Genomic DNA, 26,011 nt, shown 5'->3' with positions numbered 1-26,011 from the left:
AATTTAAATTCATGTGTTCGCTATAGTCAAAAGTAAGATCTAAAATTTTCATCTATATATATTTACCCTTGCGATAAGCAAGGGCTTTGCAATCGGGCACTAGACTTTTTTCCCGTAAATAACTTTATTCACAGAATGGTCAAAGATAGAAATGGTAAATATAGCTTCATTTCATATTGAAATCAGATATCTGCGTCTCTAGTACACTTGGCTTTTAAGCTAACGAATACGCCTGGGACTGCAATGTTCCTTGGTTTGAAAATAGCAGGACCTGTTTTTTTGTCAAACAGGAAATATTCCGTTGATAAAAAATTTCGACTTGAAATTTGTCTGCTTATGTTTTTTGGCTTAGTTGCCCTTTCGTATAATTTTTTTTTTGCTGTACGCCTTTCGCATTTTAATTGCTTTTAGTGTTTTGATTTACTTCTGCTGTTTGTAATTTATTGACTGCGTCTATTTTTCTTTTTGTTTTTTTTTTCGCTTAAAAACTTTAGTTTTACCAAATGATTTCAACTTATATTTTATCGGCTTATGGACCTGAGTTTGAATCGTTTCAAGGTAAACAGCTTTTATGCTCACTGTATTGCTCAAGTTGCTAAAATTTTCGTAGAAATAATGGCTCAAGTTTTTAATGAATGGCAACATTTTTCCGGCTTTATTATTTTCTCCGCTTGATTGGTTTCGTGCTCAAATTATATTGGCTTAATGGCCTCATTTTGCGTCTTTCGACGAGCGAAAAAATTGCGTATGTGTGTTTTTTGAGAGGGAAGGGAGACTTGTTACCTTTTTAAGTCTTAAATCTTGATGATTTTGTTTCGGCTTGAAGGGTAGGTGCTTGGGTAATTTCGGCTTTGCCAACGCTTGGTAAATTTTCTCACGATTCGTTTTTCACATTCTATTTTCCTGGCTTGCTTCGCCTCTGTGTATATATTGGTTTCTTATTTTGTACCAAAAGAATTTGGAATAACTTTTTGCTTAGCGTGGTTTTTTACTAACGAAAAATCAGCGTTTTTGTTCTTAGGGTGTATCTTCTTATTTCGAGAAGTCATGTTTTTTTGGTCGTATTTATAGTATTGTGCGCCAAAAAACGCCCAATTTTTTGGCCACAATTTTCCATCAAGTGCTTAAAAACGTCTGTTCTCAAAAGTTTGCCTGCTGACCAAAAAAATAAATTGGTAAAAACAGGGTTTTTGAGTGATTTGGGAGAGCTCGAAAATTCATTATCTTGGAAAATTAAAAAAAAGGTTGACTAAGTTTTCGAACAATTCCGCTGCTGAAGATGATGTACCAATTTGGTTTTTATTCTTTTATTCGACATTTTCGGATTTAAAGTCACTCTTCTGTGTTAAACAAACTGGAATGATGTGACTTGCCTAATGGCGGCAGATACCAAACAGGTTACGGCTACCCTAAAAGTTACGATTGATAATATTGGAACCTGATCTAAACTACATTTTATGATTGGATAATTTAGATATTTTACCAATGTAAAGTATTTAATATTAACCAATCATGATCCATCTAACTAACAACCCACTTATTTGTAAGTGCTGAAGTTACTTGTAATTTCAGCACCAGAGAGATTTGAATTTAACTTAGAAATTAGTTGGACTCTCCCGAGCACTTCAGCAACCGCAATAAACCAGTATACCCTAGATCTATTGAGCCTAGCAGAGACTAGTTAAACAACCTGAGACTAGATAGTATAAGAGTAAGATTAGGATCGGTATTAGACTAAGAAGTTGCACGAATCTATCCGGCCGAAAATAAGATAGCGTGACGAGCAGACGGTGTACCCTATCCGAAATTACTCTATGAGTTAACCAACTCGGTCCTAACTCATCTGGTGCGACCATAAGTCTCGAACAAGACCTTAATAGCTTAGAATTAACCAAAATAGATTAGAAATTAGACAAAAACATTTACAAAATGTTATACGACAATAATTTAATCGAAATGTCTCTACGACTCAATAGATCAGAGCCAATATTCCGAACCATAACAGAACTACCCGGAATTGGAAGAAGACCTCGAACCAGAGACGACATACGACAAAGTAGAAACTTGCCATATAGCTATATGATAGTTAGGCAAAAACCAGAACAAACTTTTATATTTAGAATACTACTGGCAATGAATTTAGATTTTCATTTGCAAACATAAAACCTTGAAGCTAATCTTCAAAATCATTTCAGGCGCTAAACAAAATTATTAATATACAATAACGATTGATAAAAAGATCTAAGATCGTTTTCCTAAAACTCTGCAGTAATATACAAAACATGTTTGAAAAATATTTATTGAAAAATAAAAAATAAAAATTAGTAGCATGACAATAAATGGTTAGTAATCATAAATCATCCTGTTGCTCCAGCTCCATCACCTAAAACATAACAGCAATCATAAACCCACTAATATCATCAAAACACTAAATCTTTCCTTTACACACATTTAAAATTTTATTAAAACTTAAATTCACTTAATTTTAAAACCAGATCATCAAGGCTTATCCTTGGATCTTAAATCATTTTCTACTTAATTAAATTTCAAATTTGATCATCAAGGCTTATCCTTGGATCAAACAGAACAACTTTGTTCTCCCCCACCCACTTAATTAGTGTCTAACGACCTCAAACGTCGATTCACTACCCAACCCTTTCTAAAGACCTAAGACTAATAGAAATTTTTAAACAAAACTAATCATTCAAATTAGGATAAACAGTGAAGAACTTCGGTTATTCATCCTTCACTTGACCCCCCCTCTTAACAGACCCAGGATAAATCTTAGACTTAGTAAGTTTAAAATAGTATCTAACGAACTACTCGCGTTCTAATTATACCTGAACCTTGTGGATCGATTTACTATTCTCCAACCCTTGAACACAATCACTACCCCTAAGTAAGATTAAGTAAGTTAACACCTTAACTTATACTAGCCACGAGAAAGTAAAAAATCATTCTTCGGAATCGATATACTTTTCTCTCCAACCCTGAACAAACAGACCCAGGTTAAGCTAACCAAAAAATCGTAAGAACTAACAGTTTAAGAAAATAGAAACCATTTAACAACCTTTTGCATCCGTCATCCTAAACCTTATGTCATTTAAAAACCTAGGAAATAAACAAACAATCGTTTTACACAATTGTGAAATAGAAAACAAAAAATACGACCTTGTAATCACACCTCATACACAAACAGTAGGATACATTCGAACAAAACGACAAACACTAAAAAGAAAAATAATAACGAAACAAAGACAAATAACACGAAAAAGATTTTCAAAAAATCGAAACGCATTTTCAGAATCAGAAACCAACAGTTTAGACGAACTTTACAAACTAAAAGAATCAATAGATAAAAATTGCCCACTTCACGATCAATTATATTTTTCTGACTCAGAAACAACTTCAAATTCATCAAAAAGAGGAAAAAGAAGAATAAAAAAGCAGTATAAACACAAACCAGTACATTTATACAATTGGAATCAACCAATTCGACACATTAATAATTACATATTAACAGTCATCGAACGAAAAAATGAGTTCAACGCACACCCCAGGTGACGAAACTCCAGATGATGATGAAATCTTTCCCTTTATAGTAGATGCAGATACTGATAGAGGACAACACATATTTTGTCAAAATTTACTCGTAAATTTATTTGAACCCGGAATCAGTCCATGTAAAACAGAGTTCCCAGATGTAAAAATCAAAAGACAAATCATAGACCACTACTTAAAAGATATATGCAACATAACACAACAGTATGGAATCTACTCCATAGAATTCACCTCACCAAACCATAATAATAGAAAATATACAATTCAAACAGACGATCTTGATTTAGAATTTTCAAAAGTTTTTTCAGAATATATAAAAAGCATCCAATATCAAAACTCACAAAGAGCAAACTCCATATTCACCAATGAAGTTTTCGCAATAATTTATAGTTATATTTCGATATTAGAAAACGAAATCCCAATAACAAATGTCTCACCGACAGAAACATCTAAACATTTGAAAGTACGACATGAAATCACACTACTCTCTAGTTATTTAAACATCATTAAAGAAAATTTCACGAAAGACGACGTTTCACAACATACAAAACACGATCTACAAAAAATTTTGGCATGGTTCATAATAGATTATTTCACACACAATATTGATTTAATTGCACAAGCAAGAAAAAATTTTAGACCCCAAAACTCGAACGATGATACCGCTATCACAGAACAATCAGATTATGTTTGGGACCCCGAATGGTCTCATCCCGCATTTATAAGCTTCCCACAATCAATCTCAAGTCAAGCAATAAGTACGATATCTTACATAAGAGATTATGTAAAAGTAATACCATTAACTATTGATGCAACACCATTAAACTATAATACATTTTTGCCCGATACACAAAATAATAGTTTAAACTCTACAGTTATACACAATGAAAACCTCAATGGAACTAGGAATCTTACTCAACAAGATATCCAGACACCATCACACTTCATAAATGAAGAAATTGTACACACAACAACTACACAACAAAGTATTTCACCAATACGCCCAAATTTAACAACACCAAGAAATACAAATCCTTCACAAACACAGGTAACCTTACAATCAACCGTTAAACCTTCGGTTGCTCCTAAATATTCACATATGGATTACCAAACATACAGACCCATGACAATACCATCAAAAACACGCAAAACATTCACTAGAAACAACTTTGCAGACCATAATTATAATTATACACATCCATCAAAAACATATAATCAACCACAAAGAAATTTTAACCAATATACAAGATCTCGAAATTGGGATAACCCAATGACCCAACCTAATTCAATAAATTTCCAAACAAATCCTCCACAGGATCACAGTGAAAATTACCCATTTTTTCAACAAAATAAAAATAAAAAACAGACATCTTATCAAATGGATTATTTATCCTCAGATGATGATTTCTTACAACCAGATATATTTGCACCAAATACTCAAGAATATCGTAGACAAGGAATACAGAAAACACGTACAAATCATAGAAATTTTTCTCCACAACCAATAGATGCACAACATCAACAACCAATTCAACAACAAAATCTAATTAATACACAATCTTTTCAACCAATTCAACAACAAAATCCAATGACTGCACACTCGTATCAAGCATCACAAATGCAAAATGAAATACCACTCCCATATTATCTCCAACAACATGAAATAACAAGAAACCAGCTTTCAAATTTTTCTCAAATGCCAAATGCAGCAGAATCATTACAAATGACAATGAATCCATACCTTATGGGTGGATCATCAATAACATCAATCAAACCTTTAATGGTTTTCACAGGAACAGACCCTGAATACTCTGTAGAAGATTATTTAAATGCAGTAACAGCAAACCTGATTTTAAATATTGGACCTGAACCAATTAATACGCCACTACATCAAAACTGGATACATCGACGCACAGCGTTAATACAAACAACCTTAGATGGCGCAGCCCAAAAATGGTTTTCAGTACTACCTCTAGAAATAAAATCAAACTGGAAAAGGTTTACACAGGAATTTTCAAAAATGTTTGACTCCGAAAGAAACAAACAACAACCAACAACAAAGAGTTTTATGTAATGAAATTCGCAGATTACCAAACGAAACCATCAAGCAAATAGCAGTACGAATCGAAACACTAGTTCGAAAAGCATATTCATTAAATACACATGACTATAAAAACACAAAGATGACAGAAATCTTAATGATGACCTTAACACCACAATTAAGGAAAATAGCAATAAAAAAGAGAGCATCCCATCCTTCTTCAATTCGAGAACCCGATTTAGATTTTCGAAAACTAGTAGACAAATTAGAACAAGCAGAAATCACGATGAAACTAGAAGAAACGGAAAATCTGAAATTACAATACGTTAACAGAATTGAAACGACTCCCACTAAAATTAATAATATACAGGAATCAGAGACAGACCTCGTTGAAAAAATCACTGAAATACTCAATATTTACGAAAAGAACCCAAACTTTAAAGGCAAACCATCTTTCAAAAAATGGTGTAATTATTGCCGACGATACGGACATAGTATTTCCGAATGTAGACAAAAACAGCAAGACAATCAAAATAAACCTCAAAAATATAAAGAACCAAATAAATCATTCTATCAATACATGAAAAAAGATCAAAATCTACCGAACAAAACAGTCCACAGCAATAACAGTTCAGGAAAACCACTCCCGAACAATACAAACTATACAAGAAATCAATCACCATATAACTCAAGTTATAGAGGAAGATCACCGGAACGAAGAAACACGTATAATTCATCACAAAATCACTACAATAGACCAAATAGTCGAAATAACTACTCCAGATCAAATTCAAATACACAACGATTTGTTTCTAGATCTAATTCCCAATCAAGAAATAACTACTATCCAAACAACCAATCACGAAATTCATCATACAATAGGAATAGAAACTACTCCTATAATCGAAATAGAAGTTATTCAAACAACCGAAACCAGAATTACCCGAACAATCGATCAAGGAATAACTCATATAATAGATCGCACTATAACAGACCAAACAATAATTACCAAAACAGATCGCGAAATAATTCACAAAATCGACACTCAAGTTATAATAATCGTTATAGAAATTATTCCCAATCACCACACCGGAATAATAATAACTATAATAATTCTAATAATCGCCACAGAAGTAGTACACCTAAACATCAAAGACAAATCAATCAAGTACAGTCTAATCCAGAAACAACATCAGACCCTCCAGGTATTGATGACACAGTAACTGATACGTTACAACTCAATCAAATAAACTGCACATCATCAGATTCAGAAAGTGATACAGAAAACACTCTTTCTATCAATATGATAAAAGTCGAAAATGACTATGAATCTGTCATATATGAACAACCCTTTTCATCACACATATATGAAAATCAATCAGAATTTCTTCAAAATTATTACACTACACCCATAAATTCCACACCAACGACGCAAGAAACAAATGAGATTAACACTACAAATCAAACCAATAAAAATACCAAAACAAAATGCTTGAATACAAACCACATTTATCAAAATATACAAAAAGAACAACCCAAAGAAAAAATTTGGACAATACCATTTCTCTTAGAAAGCCCAAGAAATAAAGAATTTCAACCACCAGACCTTGAAATAGATTTTTTAATTGATTCAGGAGCAGAATCAAACATAATAAACATCCCCACATGGAATGAAATAAAAACTTTACACCCAAAGCTAACACCTCTTGAAACCTCCAGTAAGTTAGCAACAGCACAAGGATCAACATTGATAAACTACGGAAAAATCCAATTATTTCTCCTCCCCACCAGAACAATGGAGCAAAGCAAAATTTTAAATAAGCCATTTAAACAAATATTCCATATCACTGACATTAAATATAATATCATTGGAATACCATTTATTTCGAAGTATATACCAACAATTAACATACTAAATAGTAAAATATTAATCAAAGATAAATATACAAAAACAAAAGAAACATCCTTAACATTTTTTCAAAGATTAAATAAACAACCACCATTCTTTTCAAAATTCTACCCGATATTTAACCAACAAAGAAAACACTTGAAACCACTATCAGGAAATATCTATAATTTTTCCATCAAACAAGTTCACCAATATGATAAAGAGCAAAACAAACAAAAATTTTATATGTCAGAATTTGAATTCAAACCTATTCAAAAATTTTTCAAAATCACAATCTCATCCATAAAATATTTGAAAAATTCGAATTCAGATATCATTTCCTTACATGTCTATAACAACACACCTTACCAAGTAACATTACCTTTAGGACTTTTAGGATATTGTGAAACCAACGCTACAATATCACCAATACACGAAAAAGCCTATCGCGTAAATAATATACTCCAATTACTAGATATTTGCCAATCTACAATTCTTAATGAAGAATTATCTATAAATAATATAATAAGTAACGAAAACAGAAATACGGATTATTTCACAAAAACTCCATATTTCAAACCTACATTCAACATAAGTAACTACACAGAGGACCAACAGAAATTTTTAACAATGTTTAATTTCCAACATTCACAAATAACACAAGACGAATTCGAAAAGTTAGCCAAACAGCTAATTAAATATTCATCAGTCTATGCAACATCAAAATTCGATGTTCGAAAAATCAGTTCATCACTACATCTCCCGTTAAAACCAGACGCAGTTTTCAAAAAACAGAGAGCAAGTAAAGTACCAATTCACTTACATGATAAAGTGAACAGATTACTCGATATTTTAGAACAATACAACATTATATCACCAGTTAATAAAGCAGATTATTTCTAACAACCAAAACCTTCAACCTTCAACAACCAAAAGGCAACACATTTATCAACCCCGTTATCATTCTAGCTAAAGGAGAATCATTAAAAATCGTTCTCGATGCTAGATACCTCAATTCACTTATAGATGAATCAAAATGTAATTGGCCCATTGAACCAATACAAGTTATTTTAACAAAAATAAACGGCAAATACTTTACAACCGCCGATATGAATAGTGCATACAATCAAATGCCACTAGATGAACAATCACGACGTTTAACACAATTTGTTATCGGAAACCAACAATATGAATTCAACCGCTTATTCTATGGAATATCCATAGGACCAGCAGCATTTTCAGCTTTTATGAGCAAAATTTTTAGACCACTAATACTCAAGAAAAACGCAATCACCTATTTAGACGATGTTTTTATGCAATCACAAACAAAAGACGAGATGTTCAATGTTTTAGAAAAATATCACCAAATACTTCAGAACGAAAATCTGAAGGCCGCCCCCGATAAATCACACTTCTTTTTGACAAAAGTTAAATTCTTAGGACATAATATAGAAAGAAAAACAATCACTCCATTGAAATCACGCATTGACGCTATTCAAAAACTTCAACCACCAACAAATAAAAAGAAAATCCAAGAATTTCTTGGAATGTTAAACTTTTTAAGTAAATATGTTTATAAAATGCAATTATATCTACGACCATTTTATAACATCCTTAGACAACAAAATAATTTTGAATGGAACACAGAACATCAAACACGATTTGAAGAAATAAAGAAACTTTTAACTGAACAAATTTCAAACACAATTCCAGATTCAAATCAACCATTTTATGCAATGTGCGATGCTTCGAACTTTGGCATCGGTGCAGCACTATTACAATCACATAATGGTACAAATAAAATGAACCTCATATCAGCAAATTCTCGATTATTCACTCAAGCAGAGCTACGACTCTCAACTCTAATGAGAGAATGTACAGCCATAATATATACACTGACAGAATATGAATTTCTGATACTTGGATCAAAACACCCCACAGTTTTATTCACAGACCATAAACCAATCATCTTTCTCTTTACACAAAAATCTAACCCAAACCACCGAGTTTACAGATTTCAACTAATTCTAATGAAATTTCCAAACTTACATATAGTTTGGACTGCAGGAAAAAATCTTGCATTACCAGACACCTTAAGTCGAAATACACCACCTGAATTACTTACAAGAAAAACAACAGTTGAAATACCCAAAAATATAAAATTCTACCTTGCAGAAAACGAAACATCACCCCGATTGGAATGCAAATATGCAGTAAAAACTGATATTGAACAATCACAAATAAATAATTTACAACATTTCCCACTTTATTTAGATTGTCAAAATAATCATTATGAAGTTGATCTACTTGGAACATCAACTTTCAAACCAATCCCATATTCTCAATGGATAAAAAATAACACCCAACAAAAACGAACAAAACAACACCCGCCTAAGAAAGACCATTTTCCACTAATTGAAAAAGAAGATTTAACTGATAAAATAAATTTATCAGGACCACAAACAAATGATTCAAAATACACAATAAATCAAGTTTTTGACCTTCACGACCCACTTGATACAATACCCTTATCTAAATTAGAAATCGAAAACATTTTTCTCCCTCCAACAGAAACGATTACAATTTCAACACTGAAACAATATCAAAATCTTGACCCGATAATTAGACAACTAAAATCATGGCACAAATATAAAACTAAACCTGTCAAGGCAGATTCAACCATTCTAGGAAACAAAACACTCCTCCGATACTTTCGCAAATTTAACAACACAACAATTAACGAAAATACAGACCTTTTAGAGTATAACCTGAATGAATCTACAGTTCCATGTCTCCCTTTAAGTATGATTCTTATAGCTTTTAATATTTCACATACACAAAATATTAAAGGACACTCTGGATCAGAAAAAACATATTCAAATTTTATACAAAATTTTTACTTCCCAAATGCACCAATTTGGATAAAAGTACTATGCAATGATTGTATAGTATGTCAACTAAATAAACCTTACCCAAATCAAAAACAAATAGCACAAAAACAAGATTTTAAAGGACAAAGTTTGTACTTTAATCATCGTATCTCATTTGATACCAAAGGACCAATTTCACCCTCATCCGAAGGAAACTCCTACATTATGGTAATTGTTGACGCATTTACACATTATGTAGCACTTAACCCAGTACCACATTGTAACGCTTATTACGCTTACACAACACTCTATGAACACTGGATAGCAAAATTCGGACTACCAGAAATTTTAGTTACAGACAACGGTACAGAATTCATAAATAATGAAATTATCACACTATGTCATTTATATAACATTAAACACAAACCACGTACATCTCATGCACCTTGGACAAACGGCTTAGTCGAAGGTATGAACCGTTCATTACAAGAATATCTTAGATGTATCATCAACGGAAATGATACAAAATATACCGAATGGTCAGCAGATGTAAAATTATTTCCCTTAGCATATAATTCACAAATAACGACAACTTTAGGAATGTCACCATATGAAATGGTTTTTAACCAAAAACCACGCAAACCAATAATGTTTACAGCAAATTCTCATAAAAACGCACAAGGTTATTGTCAACCAAATAAAGACTCAATTTGTTATAACCTACCTTTACATACACACGATGAAGATCATTTTCATCACCCACAAATTCTTAAACTAGCCTCCGGTACACACACCGAATGGATTCTAAATAGAGATAAAAAACACAATGAAATTTATCAAAAAATAACAAAAAAGTTATTACAAAGACAAAACATTAATGAACAAATCAATTCACGTTTTACACCAGCCTCCGATTTAAAAATTGGAACATTTGTTTTAATACCTAATTTTAATACTCAAAAAGGAATTTCTAAAAAATTACAACCCCTTCGAAAAGGACCATACCAAATAATTGCAAAACCCACTGATGTCACATATAAAATTACCGACTCAAACAAAAAAGAAATCGTTCAACATCGAAACAACCTATTACCTTATTACCCAAAAGAATACGCACTCCGCGAATTAACTCAATTATATTCTTTCACAGGATTAAAAATCATTCAAAATGAACCACATCTGAATAACACAGAACAAAATGATAACCCCACCGAAAATCAAAACACAAAACCAATCGCCACCAAAAACAATACACAAAGCCATAAAGAATCCTCAAAACAAAGAAAAAATAGAAAAATGACCGAACAAATAATACCCCAAGAACAAATCGACAAATCAGAAAATAGAAAAACAACAAGACTCCGAAATCAACCACGTAAAAACTATAAAATATTCATCCCCCAATCTAAAATTTTAAAGAAAGTGGAATTTCAAAAGTAATTTTAAACATCATACTTCACAATCTTGAAACCTCTGAAACATTTTTCATTTACATTTTTCAAAATAACATGCTGACAAGTACGCAATAATTCTAGTTCAAAATAGACCAATAGGATTCATCCAATCCGTCACTTTCTCTAATTCAAACTAAGACCAATTAGACGAATCATATAGAACTCCAGGCACATCTATAACTATAACTTTACGACCTCCAGGTCAAAAATAAGCAAACCACTCCAACTTGACAACTAAAATAAATATCACCATAATACCGTACCCCTCCCTTATCTAATAACCCAAAGATCAACAATATTTCCCCAACTCAGACCACGAATACCCCCAAAGCAAATTTGTTAACTTAGCCTAAAGTAACAAAATGAACATTTTAATTAGCCTAAAGTATAAAAATCTCACCATACCCCGGATCATTTGACAAACAAAAATAAAGAAAAAGACGACCTCCCAGTCACCATGAAAATTGCCCCCAACAATTTTTTACAAAACTCAACCCACTTGTCAAAAAACTAATAAATAATCCGACCACACTAGAAAATCGCCTCAAACAGCAAAAAATATTCGACCAAGAGATCATTTCTTAAATGCTCTTCTCTCAATCAGTTACTCAAATACTCATAAATCTTAAACATTTTTTTACAATACTTGAAACCTTTATAATATTTCTTTTTGATATACTTGAATCTTTTCTAATAACCCTAATCATTTTTTGTAACATTTTTTTAATTTTCTACACTATACTCGAACTATTCCTCCAACTTTCCAAAACCCTTGATTATATCCACAGGTACGATTCATATAACTTGTCTAAATGATACGAACAATTTTCAGTAGAACTGATATTTTTTTATTGTTTGTAATTTTCATAGCATTCTTATCATCCCTCATTTTGACCATATGTAAATGTATAAAGAAAGCAATCCTCACATTTGCCCTAGCAACAATCCTTCTAATTCTTTTTTTGGAAGAATATTATAATAAACACAAAATTTCTCACTAAAGTAATAATTCAAAAAACTATCAAAAATTGCTACCCAACAGTCACAAAGTCAGTCTTCACCGACATCATCCCAAGATAACCAAACACCACCTTCAATTACTCAAAATCCTCAAACATCTACACGAATTTCTTTTCAAGACAATCCATACACTTTTGAAGAACGACACGCTCGTTTATCAGAACCACTAGAACCAGTTCAACGACAAGCACCTCTAAGCGAACCAACATATAACCTATACCCAACACTACCACAAGAACTAAGTAGAATAAGAAATCCTAGTCAAAACCAAAATACAGTCGAAATAAATAGACAAATTATACATCCTCGACGAAACAGAAATTTTCAAACTCCCCGAGTTCATTTTGATATACCTCAATCTCCATCACAAAACACTCCAGAAAACCCCATTGGTATATTACCAGAAACCCCTACGCTTCTTTCACAACGTAGCACCTCAAGCCTACCATCAGATTACTTAGGTTCAACACCAACATCTGAGCAAATACGTGAAAATCCTTTCAACCCCACAAACCAAACATCACGATTTCCATATTGGACTACACATTCATTTACACAAGGTGAACCAAATTTAGTCAATGACCCCATAGATATTTCTACGGATACAACAACATCCTCATCACTACCAAAAACATTATCACTACCATCAACACCATCAATAAGCCAGATTTCACCACCACCTTTTAACTTAAATTTTCCAAATAATCTCGACGCCAGATATCGAGAACAATCATCAACAAATATTCCTTTAAGACTAGATTGGAATACATTTACAGCACCTCCACCATTATTTGGACAACATCAAGAAAGTAACCGCCTTCATAACTGGGCACTTAATAGATTACAATATCGCCAAGATATTCACAACGATATCCGTGATCACAATATTCAAATACTCCAACAAAACAGTTTACAATTAAAGTTTGAAATCACAGTTAAGTTAAATAATATTACCCAACATCCCTACCCATTAAATCCACCTAACATAACAGCTCAATCACTACCACCACCGTTTATAACTACTGAAGTAATATACAAATACGACAGATATACCAAAAACACAATTGGTTACATTACATTTTATAATCCATACTCAGGATTATCATACACATGTATATTCTAAAATTATTAATTTTTCTCCAACTCCTTTTTCTAGTAATCTCAAATCAAAACATAAACCCTTCCCCTCGTACAGGACCACAAGATTTATTAGTAACACATTACGATTGTGAAGAAAATGAACAAAAAACACTACATAAATATGCAATAAATCAAGTATCACAATGTGAAACAGAACCACAAGCTATAGAAACCACAGATGTAATAGCAACACTCTATTCAAAAGCCCGAGCAACAACAGTTACAGGTTATAAATTCACAGCAACATTTTCCGAAAAGAAAGTACATTGTTCACAAGTCTCGAACGGAAACAAAAACCGACTTGACCATGAATCATTCTATCAGAGTAATATAGAACGTCTTTTACATCTCAATCCCGACGATTGTAAAAATGAATTACTTAGACTAAACATCACACAAAATAAAAACTCCCAAAGAAAGTTAGTTAACTTTCAAGTTTTTTCAGACTCTGTACATCAATCACAACTTGAAAGACACCAAGGACATATAAAACTAGACGAAAAATACCCGTATAACGGCGCACACGGACGATTAACCTATGACCTACACGATAAACATTGGATACCACACATTGGTATAAATGACCCATCAAACTGCAAAGCAGACACAAAAAATAAAGGATACCAAGAAATAATGTTTTTCGATTGGAAAATACAACTCGAAAAAATACAACTAACACGAGATTTATCAGATAATACAATGATCTATCAAGGAATCCGATTACCTTGTAAAAATGATCAAGGTTATTGCGACCCTACAACGAGAACACAAGCAACAATTGTTTGGTTCCCCGAAGATACATGTACAACATTTCAAGTAGCAAAAATACACGCTCGTATGATAAAATTTCACGAAAAATATTTTATACAATCAATTCCATATGAACAAGTCCATCCATCACGAAAACTAAGTTCTGATTTTAGAAACATAGACAATATAGAAAATAAATTGACACGTTTTCAAATATATCAAGAAACAGAACTTGCATGTAAATACAGGAATCCACTTCACAGAACACAATACTCTGAAATATTAGTTGAATACGAAAAAGGATTCGACATGACCACTGGAAAGGTAAAAATCGACCCATATGCCACAGGTCATCCTCTAAACGAAGGAACATCCTATATACCAGTTAATTTTGAAAAAAGCAACGGACAACCTGGTGGACATCTAAAACCCCATGACACCAGAAGCACACGCTTACAAGAATTATCACTAATGAATACTACATATTTCGGTAATATCCACTATGATATTCATTTAGATATGAAACTAGATTATACAATTAGCCGAATTTTTCAAGAAATGTCACTCTCCGAATTAGAAACACTACACCAACTATGCGAATTAGAACGAACACAAATATTACAATCACTTGCACTAGCAGTATTAAAAATACCCTATGCAGGATACTTATTATCTGGAAATAGATCAAATTTTTTAGACTATGAAGGAAACATCTTATGGTTTTATACTTGTACTAAAAAAGTATCACCACTATACGTTTTTGAAGATAAACGATGTTATAAAAGAATCCCTATCTTTTATAAGAATAAAGTACATTTCGTGGATACACTTTCACGAAGAACCTATTTCTGGGATACCGCAGTCCCATGTGGATCAGAAAACAGCCACAATGTAGTACAACTAAACCCTGATGAAAATAAATATTATCTTCTCACTCCATATCCCACATTAATGCAATCACTCAAAAAATTTTCACCAGAAAGCATTCGCGCTATTGCTCGAAACCCAAATATAGACTTACAATCAATAGGAATCTATTCAAAATCAGATATTCAACATCACATTAGAACACAACAATTCCAAGAATTATTAACACAAATGGACACTATACAAAGACAATCAATAGACCAAAATTTACGCAAACTTGCAGAAACCGCAGGATTTGCCGATATCTACACGCAAGACTATAGCGGATATTTTAAAGACATTAAAGATTATATATATCTAAACGGTGAAAAATACCGTCCCCAAGATATATCACCAATTAACATTTTTAGCTTTGTTACACTCAAAAATGAGATCCTCGATTTTCTAGGATGGCCCTACTACATCTTAGAAAAATTGACTATTTTATACGCAATGTTTAACTTTATTGGATTTCTTTTCTCACTTTTAAAAGGAATCTACAACACATGTGCTATACACACACAAGTAAACAGACAAGCAAGCGTAGCACGCATACTCTTTGCAGGATTTTTTGGAATCTTTTCTACATCTATAAACAAAATTCTTTTAGACGCACAAATAAAAGAATATAACACAAAAATAGCAACACGACAAAATACATACGACGAAGAACATAACAATGTAGACATAACGCCAACGGCACCACAATTACCACCGCTACCGAATAACCATCCACTATCCCTAGTCCCACGAAATTTTCGAAATTTAGCCATCACACATAATCCAAATTTTCGACTCACCACATCACAAAGTCCCATTCAACATATAATGACACACCAGTCACAAGATGATAATACTTATGAACAAATTATTGAACAACCCCATACCACCGCTTTTCAGTCTCAAAATAATCATTTTTTTAGCCCACGATGAGCCGCCAACTTGGATCACTACACCGATCAAATTCCCACCCAACCAATCTTACATCTCCAATCCCAATAATACCACTTTTTGCTTTTCCGCCAACCGATTTTCCATCTAGTAATGTAACATCAGGCATGAATTCCGACACTAATTCACACATCTCAGTTTTATACTCCATCTCACAACTCAATAACCCGAATATTGAAACCCCCGATGAATTTGCCGACTCAGAACCATCCCCATCCAATAATTTTCATAACTCTTCTAATTTTTCTCAACCCCCTTTTCAACCCATATTATCCAATAACCCTGACCCCATTACTCCCACACCCTCTTATGCTTCCCAAGTTACCCCAACCTACTCATACCATTCTGACCAATCATCTCATTCTCCAGACACCCCCCGAATCTCCCCAGAGCTAGATAATTTTATTACCCTCCAACAACAACCCTACCACCTTAATACCCCAACCATAAACCAAATCTCCTCCACTATAAATTCATCCAACCCCCCTACCCCTACACCCTCTTCAAATTATACTGAATCATTAGCACCATCATCCACATCAACTGAATCTTCACTCAACACTAACAGAGCTTACCGCACTTTTAAAAGAAAGTTCCCCAACCATCCTTTCCCAGCAAAACCAGGAACAGCCCGTGAATACATCAACCACCCCAAGCATACTAACACAAAAGAATTTTTAGCCATCACCTTACCCTCATTCCCACAATACACCTTAAACACCCCCCACGACACTAACGAAACACGCAACTTTGTAGATGAATACGTTTTAATGCCCACTCTCTCTTGGACCTCATATTATCATTTTACTAACCCTCTTTGCTTACCTTTATCTAACACTCACATCGATATAGAGCGAAATACGGACATGCTATATCAACTCACTACACCACTAACCGCTAGACAATTTACTTACGTTGGATATAAAAAATCACTAAAAACACACACTGCACCTAGAGCTAACGAATATACACTCGAATACTATGATCACAACATCATCAGAGCTAACCAAGATCAATTCTTAGACGACGATCGCTTCGCTAATCCACAAATTACCGAGAAATTTTTCATCAAGACACCATATATATTTACACTAAACATCTTTGACCGAAAGTTTGATCACATTATTTCAGAAGCACTAACAGACACACAAGCATACGAAAGTTTTAAAGAACGCTTCCAAATATTTTCACTAACCTTTCATTTCCTTGCACCACACGAAAGAGATTTACACTGCTCACACGATATTATGTTGCGCACTAAACAAACCCACACATATAGTTATTATCGCTTCATCCAAAATCACTTTGACCTACACACACCCTCTAGACAACCACACCATCGCTTTCAATTCATTAATTCCAAATACACTTCACCATTTTTCCTAAATTTCACATATTGTATTAAAGACACTAACCTCCATGGTATTCTTCGTAATTATGACCCCATAACCCAGATGTATATTTTCTGTCCCATCACCAAGACCTTCAACGCCGAAGAATCCCGACCCTTCCTTATCCCGCACGAGTTTGTACAACCCATAGAAATCCCAATTTTAGAATTCATCCACAACACTAGATTCAATCACAAATTATATAATCTAATCCAAAACACACCTTATGAGTTTGCAGTTGGCACTGAAGAACTAACCACTATTAAGGCACTTCAATTGCTTTGGCCACTGCTTCAGACTAAAAATATCATCCGCATCTTAGCTAAACTACTAACAACTTCTGAACTAATTCACGACATCTTCCCCCACGGTTTTTTCCCCGACGATTAACAGGTAAGTATGAATTAAATGAATATTACTAACTAATTAAAATATTACAAAAACTCACCATACTTTATCCATGTTTTCTTTAGATTTTTAGCCTTCATCCGACGATCACCTACAAAAACCACAAAAGACAAATAAAAAATAGCAAATTTCATCAAACAGATTTCAACAATTCTATTAATCTCTTACACTTATAAATTTATAAATTTAATACCAATGCAGTAAATTCATTTCTAAAATTTCCCCCCCAAGCAGTAAATCTAATTATGATGAAAATTTGTAACTTAAAATTCCCCCATAACTAGCAGTAAATTTCCAAATTCTATGCAGTAAATTAATAAAATGCAAATGCAGTACTAACCTTTTCATATTTTCATTTATTCGCACAGAAATTCTATCCACACTCGCACAGCTCGCCCACGAAGAATTGTTTAAAATAATGAATTTCAGTTTCAAGTTTTCACACTCAACAACTCTAACATATAATAACATGTTTCAAACTTTCCTTTAACCCGGTTGGAAAGGAATCATATACTAAACAAAACTAACCAACGCAGCTTACTAAATACCACAAATCATAGAATAACAGCATGACTAAGAAAAGGAAACCAACGGTACCCAAACCGGATTAACCCAGTTTAAAACTGGATAATTTATTCTTTTGAAGACTATTATAAAGTCTAAGAAAGAAATAATAAAACACAAAAAAGTCGAAAGACAAACCCATACCACAAACAATTTGATTTTTGGAAAAAGGATATAACCAACAAGACATAAGAAAAACCACAACAAACCCAACATAAAACGTTGTCACATAACAGGACCCCTCACAAAAACCGCATGAAATCATACTCCCACTCCTGGCCTAACCCACCAGGAAGGACGTCCTGAGCATGCTCTATAGCCGGCCTAACCCACCGTGCTACACCCACGCTTTGTGACCACACCTCTATTTTTAATAAGAGCTACTCAAGTGTGAGTAACTCTTCAAAATAACCGAACTAAAACAAAAAGCTTTTGTGAAAACAACTAACTAAAATCATAATAAAAAAAAATATTAAACTAATAAATGTTTTATAAAATGTAAATTACATTATGCAATACATAGATCAGAATACAACACCAAGGACGAACATCTAAAGACAGAACGACCCCACTACACTCGAGAGAGAATGACCAACCACAATCGATATGCCACTCACAATCACAACTCAAAGGATTTAGAGTACGACTTGACTTCGCAGAAAAGGACTTCATTGAACTAGACCAATGACCACCTCGATGTTCAAGTATACGTACAGATCCGAGTAACCAGGCATCCCCTCCACGCACAATCTCCACGCCATTCCCAAACTAGATCAGACACAAAAGAAGTTCTCCACGCAGAACAGAAAAACCTGACATAGCAAACCATTCTGAAATCAGATTTGAGTTTGTTGCAAAGACTTAGTCGTTGTCACTAGAAGACACAACGTCTTATGTCTCTAACTCCAGCTTCCTGGAACTCCTTTAACAAAAAGGAAATAGAAGAAATATGATGTTCGCCAAACACCAACGTCCATCATCCATCCTTCGAATTGCAGAAGAACTATTCTAAAAAACTCTGTAAAACCCGGATGGGTGGAACCTGATCTAAACTACATTTTATGATTGGATAATTTAGATATTTTACCAATGTAAAGTATTTAATATTAACCAATCATGATCCATCTAACTAACAACCCACTTATTTGTAAGTGCTGAAGTTACTTGTAATTTCAGCACCAGAGAGATTTGAATTTAACTTAGAAATTAGTTGGACTCTCCCGAGCACTTCAGCAACCGCAATAAACCAGTATACCCTAGATCTATTGAGCCTAGCAGAGACTAGTTAAACAACCTGAGACTAGATAGTATAAGAGTAAGATTAGGATCGGTATTAGACTAAGAAGTTGCACGAATCTATCCGGCCGAAAATAAGATAGCGTGACGAGCAGACGGTGTACCCTATCCGAAATTACTCTATGAGTTAACCAACTCGGTCCTAACTCAATATTTGCGGTTAATATTGATTTTCGGTCACGCTTCTGAGCTAGTATTTGTTCATGTGAGCTTAATTCTAATTGAACAGAGAGTGTTTGATTACTCTAATCAATTTTATTTCCGTTTAAAACACAAATATTTGGTAAATTTGGGCGTTGATAATCATTGTTTGAATAACATTAATAGGTTCGAAATTTGTTGGATATCGACTGATAGGGTTCCCACGTCTATGTCGGCTTATATTATAGAACTATTAAGGTCAATCTTAGTTTACGATCGAGATATAAAGGTAAACAGTTTCTAAATGTGGAGCTGACTCGAGAAAAGTTGAAATGTTATTATTTCTGAGCATGGGATTTGTTTTAATCACCAAGAAGTTAAAGATGATATTGAAAGTAGTTAATGAAAAGTGAGTAATAGTTTGCCAAGCCGAAGCTAGAGTCATGGAACTACTACGTTAAATCTTTAAGTATTCAACCGATTGAATGAGCCAATTGTTTTTCACGTTTACTTGTTTTTTCGAATAACATTTCGAACAAAGTGAGGAATATATATGCTTGGGGTGGTTTTTATTCAGAACGTTCAGGGTTTGTTTGGGGGCCCGATCCCTGGACCTAGGTGGGCCCTGCCATGCGCCCACATCACTCTATAAGCGTGACTGGCTGTTCAATTTAAAACGAGTCTGATCGTTTTATTCTTCTACGCGAAAGTTTAACGCAAAATATTTAAGCGTGACAAGCTATCCCAATTAAAAAAATTGTTCCATATTGAGTTGAGGCAAGCTCATTGGTCCTACTAATTCCAATATACGATTCAATTACTGAAAAACTGACTCAGTCCGCATAAAACCAGTAAAAGGTGGTCGAAAATATCTGGGCTTGATCCTGGTACGAGCAGTCTTGTTTCTAAATATTTAGGTTTTTTTTCCAGGTTTTCTCTATTTAGGTGTTGAAGTCCATTGCGAAACAAATATGAAACGATGTTATAGAAAAAAATTATTAGTAAAAAATACAGTGCCTGATTTTTTAACTTTGCTCCATTAACCAAATTTTCTCACATCCTATGTTATATCAGCTAAATCGCCATTTTTTGCGTCGTATGAAAAGAAAAAAACATTCATTTTTATGCTTTTGTTTAGGAATTTGCGAGAGGGAGCTTCCGCTTTCAAGTGGTGGACCCGACGCGCTGTTGTTTACCATGCCTTCCCCATACAGGGGTGCGCGGAAAGCATGCTGTCTCCTGTTTTTTAGTTTCGGAGCTTTTTATGTCTGTCGGGTCGCTTCGTCCATTATTTTAAATCCTACTTCCTCCTCCCGGCATTAACCCTAAGCCTGGCTCCTGTACCTGCCCCCTTGCAAACAAAAAATTTTACGGAGCCAAGCGTGAGTGTGTTGCCACGATGTGGGTGGATCGATTTTAATTGTAGCTGTCTTAAAAAGTTCAATGATCACAATCGAGCTTATTACTGCCACTCTTGTACCGAATCTTTAATACTGCCCCCTCATGCGATCAACATTTACTTTACTCGCCAGCCTATAACAAATCCCCTCCAACTAATAATTCCTACCCAGTAATCACACATCCCTTTGCAACCAATCAAATTCCTAATCGACCTAATGACTTAAACCCCCTTTCCTTAACGAACATCCCAATAACCAAGCAAACCTCATCTGTACCAAGCCCTGAACTTTCTACAATTAAATTGTAATGGTATCTCTGGAAAATCACTCAAAGTTGCAGCCATGTTGAGCAAGTACAAGATCCACGTAGTGGTTTTTCAAGAGTTAAAGTGAAATTGGAAAAAGTTACGTCCCTCCCTCATCTAGTTGCCCCAAAGACGTTAAAGCCTCCATGACAGCTCTCTCATCTGGTGAAAACAGTTAAGACCTCAATGAAGTTCATGTTTTTTACCCTCTTTGGTAATCCAATGTCCGCGAACACCAACGTGGGGCCAGACTCCGAGCCTACATTATTGAATCTAATTTTACCCCACTAAACGACGATCTAAACGACTCCACCATACGACAGTAACACGTCAGCCTCATCTACAGATACGTTCTCGGCCTCGTCATCTATTTGATGAAATCTTTCGTGGAAAACAAGTTCAAAGCTAGGCTTAGACCATCTGCCAAATTTAATCAATCTTCCTATTGAAAAGACATACCGTTCGCTTCCCGTAAAACTTTTATTTTTTTAAAGCTGACTCGAAAAGTATTATCAATTACTGCGAGGAGTTTTTAGCAAGATTTTTAGCATTTTCGAGACACGATACTCGCTGAAGAACGTCACCATATTCCCGCCGGCCGGCTTTGTTTCTTTCCTCCAGCCCTCAATAAAGATACAAAATTTGCTCGACAAAGAGAAAATCAGACTTCTCATCTCTTTATTATCTACTTTCCATCAGAATAATCCATCCAACCCTTTTTGTTATGCTTCAAACGAAGAGGACTAGGTGAAAACTTCCTAAGTTAATGCAATGGATCGGCGAGATGTTCTGGAAAGTGATCCCATCATTAAATGGATGCAACTGTGGTAGGAACCTATCCAATTAATTTTAATTATAGAAATTTTTAGCGGTTGGTTGGAATTGCTAATGCTGGTTAGAATTGCTAAAGTACTCAATTGATAACCCACACTGGTGATAAAGCGTAAAGAGCAGCTAGGAGAAAAGCCCTTTAACTTCGCTAGGAAGGCTTTTTAAATTTTATCCCTCTTTCAACTGAGAATAGCATCAAAGTAGCAAAATCCTCAAAAGTAGAACTGTACGGTCAAAGCACAGTCCACCTTCAAAATATCGGGCTAATAAACAAAGTTTTTTAAACAAATTTTTAAAATCTTTTTGAACAAATTTTTCCAAATTTGGAAAAATTATCTTTTGGTAACCCTTCAAAATCAAATGAAGATCTCAAATGTTTTGACTCTTTCGGCCCAGTGTTGATTTTATCCCATTGTTCTAAAGGTTCGGCCAGCCTTTTTTCTCTTTCAAAGGTTTCAACACCGACACGAATGTGAAATGAACAATGCTATAGTGTCCCTCGAGAAACATCCAAAATTGCTTGACCCGTTCCTAAATTCGACCAGTTCCTAAATTTCGCAGACCATTGCAAGCGAACATCCGTAAAACATCCGACCCGTTCGTAAAATTTCGCAGAACATTGCGAGCGAATATCCGTAAAAACCGCGCGCAGGATATCGATCCTGAAAGCTCTATCTGGGACTCCTTGGGGCCAGTTCAAAGTCACTTTTTTTGGTTAGCTCTAAAGCTTTGGTAAGACCAATTCTAAATCATGCGAGCCCTAGTTGATCATCTACTGGCGTCACAGTTCGCCCTCAAAATCTTTGCTTCATCAAATTTGCTACTTTGTTGTTACTATTATCCCACAACCACAGGAAATATCCGTCTTTCGTTGCTTGACTTATACGCCCCTATAAATGACTCTATCGTATATGAAACTAATAATCTTATGCATTTCTTTTTAGTGTCCGAAGTTTTTTTCATCTTTGATAATTTCAAATTTCTTCAGAAGTTAGGCAGGTCATATCAGATGCCGCATCCTCAAATGTTCTGCTCTCAGACCACCTGATCTCTTCCCCGCCGAAGATTCACTTCCTCTTTGTACTTGGAGATTTATTTCCCAGTTGAGATCCGGTTACAGCCCCTTTCTGATTACGTACTTCAATCAAACTGACCCCAACGTCCGCCCCACCCCCAAACTGCCCATACTGTCCTTCCCCTCATACTGTCCTTCCCACCATGCAACTTCATCTTTTTAATTGATCCCAGAACACCCCTCTTTTCTCTTTTAACCTTAATAGACTTGTGACTTCGCCGAGTGAAATTGCGACGACTGAAAAACAACAACAAAAGAATCTGCGGTGTTTCAAGTTAAGTTTCAAATTTTCATTGCTCAGTTTCTATGACAACAGGTATTTGAGTATGTGACAACCCAAAAATTGTCGGTTCAGTGAACGCTTGGTAAATGGCTCTGATTCCTTTTTTTGGTATTGTGTTGACCCAAGTGTAGTCGATTTCTTATTTCGAAAATGGCTTTTAAATTTTCAGACTTCCCAACGGAACAAAAAAATTTTCCTTTTCATCTGGTTTTAATTGTTTTTGCTCTGCAACTTCAAAGAGTTTTAAAGACATATATATTTGAGAGTATTGAACGTTGTGAAGAAACTGTTGTTCCCTGGTACCATGGGATATGCTATATGCAGATGACTTTGTGATATCAGCTGAAACGGAATCCCAGTCTATTGAGAAATTAATACTTGGAACAAAGTTTTGCAAAAACGCGTTCAAAAATCAACATGGATAAGACAAACTATTTGATTTCAGGCCAAAAGTCTATTTCTCACAAAACCGGAATTTATCCATGCGCTTTTTGTTTGTAGGGAGTCGGCGTAAATTCAATACGCTGCAATTCTTGTAACCTATGGGTGCATAAAAATGCAGTAGCCTGAGAAAAATACCTAAACATAATATCAATTGTTTGTCCAAGATACAATAATCCTTCGAATTATCACTCAAATCAGAATGCAATCAATTTTAAATCCTGAGTACTGTCAAAGAGTTCTGCTATCTGGGTGATATGATTTCTGTCGGAAGTGACGCAATACGTGCATCATCGGTCAGAATAGCAGCTTTCTGAACGAAATGGCAGCAAATTGCGCCTCTGCTGCTGAATAAAGATATTGACTTGATTACAAGGTGTCATATCTACGGGGCTTGTGTCCTGTCAGTTATGATGTAATGCTCTGAAACCTGGGCGCAGACCAAGGCAATATCCAGCTCTCTTACGAGTGCTGATTTGAAAGTGATGTGAAAATCGATCAAGCTTTTTTAGGCCTTCCTGCTGGTCTTTTCCGCTGACTGAAACATGGTCTGTTGATTTTAGCGTATGGTTATTTTGTCTTCGATGAACATAGCCATACCATCGTAGCCGCGACCGCTTTTGTAGCTTGTCCAGATCAACAGGTTATGTGGTTGGTAACTTTGTCTTAAAGTGACTTCGGAATCGCTGGATCGATTGTGTTAAACGAGACCTGAATACTTTAGACTTCAAATCCACAGACTGCCTTGATCAAATGGCATGGAGAAACGTGTTATTCTCCATTTAATAGCTTGCATGCTATTCAGAATGCCCTCATCTGAACCATTGCTTACGAGCTTTTCTGATGTCCAACTCCGCGACAATAGGAAAAATGACAATAAACGCATTAGTATTAGTAGTGAAGACTTATATAGTTTTTGGTGGTTTTTTATGGTTTTTTACAGGAATAAGTCGCTCTTTTTTGCTTTTTTTGCAGTTTCTTTTTTGATTTGATTTCTTGTTTGATTTTAAGATCGATTGGATTGTTGGATTGTAAGATCGAACAGCAAAAATGTAAAGGTCACGAACATTTTAATTGACTTCTAGTTTCGAAAGTGAATTTCCCTGCGGAATAAAAAAATGTTGATCGTTTCCAACTGTATGTTGGCTATGTTTTTGATTTTGAAGACAAACCGTACGAGCTTGCTTAATATTCCCGAGTTCTAAGCTTTCGATGTTCTAAGCTTCCGAAAAAAGTCTAGTTTCAAACAAGCTAGAATCTTTTTTCTCTTTCACTACTTTATTTTAGGAATAGTA

At 34.5% G+C, this 26,011-nt stretch overlaps 1 protein-coding gene across 1 annotated transcript in view; it reads right to left on the bottom strand.

Moving 5' to 3' along the window:
- LOC134855191 (uncharacterized) overlaps nt 1-26,011 on the bottom strand; it is a 623,579-nt gene that overhangs the window by 338,229 nt on the left and 259,339 nt on the right. The window lies entirely within an intron of this gene.

This window comes from Symsagittifera roscoffensis, chromosome 10 (genome assembly GCF_963678635.1).
Source record: "Symsagittifera roscoffensis chromosome 10, txSymRosc1.1, whole genome shotgun sequence".
Classification (NCBI taxonomy): domain Eukaryota; kingdom Metazoa; phylum Xenacoelomorpha; order Acoela; family Convolutidae; genus Symsagittifera; species Symsagittifera roscoffensis.
This window is presented reverse-complemented; position numbering and strand designations above follow the sequence as displayed.